Below are 3,628 nucleotides of genomic sequence, written 5' to 3'. Positions count from 1 at the left end.
TCCCCTTTCCCTTCCTCCAGGCCTCTATTTATAGGCTTCTTGGATTCATAGGACGATGACACGTGTACTCTTTGATAAGGAAAATATCATAACTGGACCGAGCCGGATATATTATGATAATTATCCTTAAAAATAATTATTCCAAATATATTTTATTATGAATAATTATTCTTTTTATTTAACCATTTGGACTGGGCTTAATTAAATAATTTAAGTGGACCAAATTTGGGCCAATTAAATAACTTAATTAAACATTAGCCCATATTTAATGGTTTCATTTGTCAAAACCAAAGTCCACTAAAATTTTAGTGTCTACAAATTGCCCCCACTTCGAGTTCCAAGCTTGACAGGACTTGTCTCCTTTTTCAAGTGGAACTTAAAGTATCCAACTTTCCTTTTTTTGCTTTCCAATCCAACTTTGGATTGGAATTTTACTTTCCAATTTATACAAATCCCTTGCCTATATATACCACCCAAGTCATAGGGTTTGACATCAATTTCAATCGGCTCTGAAGGACTTGTAAGATTGCAGCCTCTGAAGATTGTGTTGGATTACAGTATCTGTTTGAACAAATAATTGGTATGACTTCTTTTTTTTTTTTTTTTTTTTTCACGCTTGTTGGAGAAAACAAAAATTTTTTTTTTTCTCCTCCACGCTTGCTGGAGAATTTTTTTTTTTTTCCTCCTCCACGCTTGCTGGAGAAACAAAGAAACAAATTGTATTTTTTTTTTTTTGTTTTTTTTTCTCTCCTCCACGCTTGCTGGAGATTTTTTTTTTTTTTCATAGCAGAACTTGAAATCCTCTTTCTAGACAACACCGATCGAGTCTTATTATTCCATCATGGTGGTGTTCAAATGTTTCACAAAACAAACAATGACTATCTTAGAGAGCGAAAATAGTCAACAAATCCAAGGAACGACATTAAGTGTATATGACTCACTTTTTGGTCGCAATGCTATTCAAGTGCCTGATCCTGACAATAAACTTTGCTCATCTCATTGGACATGCATGGCCACATGCGAACTCACCAACGTTGGTCTTGATCAGATTAATGAAAAATCTATTGTCTCTAAAGTCTTGATACTGAATTCTTCACTTTATGAGAAAGTTGTTGAGGAAAACCAGTTTTCACTCTTGGGTCTCAATGTTTAGGCGAAGGAAATATCATGGAGTATTCCCTATAAACTTTCCGCTGAATTGCCATACACCGAACTATATTGGGAGTGGTTAGAAGATGTCTTGGCGCGTTTCCATGACTTTCTATCAAAACAGCAACTATATGGTGCTCTATTCGCCTCTTTATTTTCCTATGATCGTCATGAAAATTTATTCAAAGCATTCCTTAAATGTTGGTGCCCAGACACCAATACTCTTCATTGTTCTATTGGCGAGCTGTCAATTTCTCTTCGAGATTTGTATATGCTAGGCGGACTCCCTCATCAAGGAGTAATTTATGATGAAGTTATTCCTTGCGCAGATGAACTCTTAAGAGCTTGCAACAACAAAAATTCTCTCCCCTTGAGTTGTCAACACCAATTTTTGGCCTTCCACAGACTTTCCAAGAAGTATAAAGGAGATCAGAATGTAAAGATATCTGACTGGATTAATTTCTGTTTTAAAGGTCCATCAAGACATGTCAAATCTTCAAAGAGAACAACAAAAGATAAAGTTCATCGCCCTATGAGTGTTGTTGGTTTCCTTGATGGAGTCGCCACAACCAACAAAGCTTGAGAGTTGTGTGTGTTTAGGAGGTGGCCAAGTTTTACATTTATAAAAAGCCACTACTATCTATATAAAATATAGATAGGGCGAGTAGGGATCGTCCCAAGGGATTTGATGGTGTATCGAATCGTGAGACTATGGTAATTAAGGTTAGTAGGTCGAGTGATCACACAATTGTTGATTGATTGGTTGATTATACTAAATGAGCTAAACTATAATAAAGCAATGCAATAAGATAAAGAGTAAGTAAGAAAGAAAGGTCTTGGGGTGTAGAGATCACCACCAAACAATACTATTCCAAACCATAATCAAATGACTAATGAGGGAAATGAATGTGTTGCAACAATGTTGTGTGTGTAAAAGACATTCAATTGGTAAGGGTGACTCAACAAGTGCAAATTGTCTCAATCAACATGTGTGAGGCCACAATACATCTATTGGTAGAGGAATATATTGTCTAAACATCATGTGAAGATAAAAAAATAACAATTCAAGTCATTGAACCTTTCATTAAGCTCATAGTCCAAGCAATTCATAAGGATGACTTAGTTAAACATGCATTATCTAATCATCATGTGAGAGGTACAAAATATCTATTGGGAGAGGAATAAATTGTCTAAACACATGTGAAATATACAACATATCATAACTAATCATTAATCCTTCATTAAGCTCAAAATTCCATTACACCACAATATTAGAGCATATGCTTCTTGCATTCAAAAGCATGGAACATCAAAGAACAAGCATGAATTGTTTCCCCAACTAACACTACACTACTTAAAAGAGAAACACAATCCATTAAGGAATAAGTATGAACCATCTAGAGACATAACAAGAGCATTACATTAAGAACTTCATATTTTGGCAATCTCAAGATTAAAGGCATTAATACACATAGACATGCATCAATAACATTAAATCTAGAGGTGAGCATCTACTCTAGCATACATAGACATATAGATAGAGAAAATGATCAATTAGAAGCATTAATCCATAGAACTCAATGAATAATCAAGATCTTCATAAGTTCAAGAATCAAAATATGCATTACAACACAAATCCCTCAAAATTACACAAGATTAGGTAAAGAAAGCATGTTTGGGGCTAATTCTAGCCCCAAGAAGATGTCTAGCCACTCATGGTAGTGATGATCCAACCCTCAAGGGCTAACTCCATGGCTGCTCCTAGTTGGTGAAGATCTCCTCCAATGGTTGCTCTAGCTTCCTCCCTTCTTCCTCTCCAAGAATAGCCTCCAAGATGATTTTCAATGTGTGACAAGAGACTCTAGACTCTTCTCCAAAAAGTGTATCACATTCCTTATATAGGTAGGTTAAATACACCCTATGATGAGCTGTGGTCGTGCAAGGCATATTCTCCAATGATTGGGTGAAGGACGGAATAAATGAGCTGGACTTTAACTTTTTCTCGCTGGAGGAAGTTCGATCGATCGAACCTTAACTTGGATCGATCGAAGATGGGTTCGATCGATCGAACTGCATCTTGGATCGATCGAAGTGGTCTGACTCCTCCGGATAAGGACAAGGCTGAGATATTTCGAAGATATTTATGGGGAAAAGGACAAAAGTGGTTGGTAGGCGTACAGCTGTGGATAAGATCAATCATTTGAATATGACAAAATAGGGTTCGATCGATCGAAGGTGATGTTGGATCGATCGAACTTGGAATTTCAGCAAAGGCCAAGGTTGGATCTATCGAGAAGTACTGTGATCGATCATAGATGTTCGATCGATCGAACTCTAAGTTGGATGATCGAACTTTTCAGCTGCACAACTTTGATTCCTTTTTGCTCATTTCTTTCTCCACTTTGCTTCCTCCTTTGGTTTATCTCAGGATTGCTTCAATTAAGCTCTTATTTGGCTGAGTTAGCTCAATTTTGGGATT

Source organism: Cornus florida, unplaced genomic scaffold (genome assembly GCF_030987335.1).
Source record: "Cornus florida cultivar Cherokee Brave unplaced genomic scaffold, ASM3098733v1 CherokeeBrave_3.0.0_Hap2_Chr10, whole genome shotgun sequence".
Classification (NCBI taxonomy): Eukaryota; Viridiplantae; Streptophyta; class Magnoliopsida; order Cornales; family Cornaceae; genus Cornus; species Cornus florida.
The sequence above is the reverse complement of the archived record's forward strand: the minus strand, read 5'-3'. Positions refer to the sequence as shown.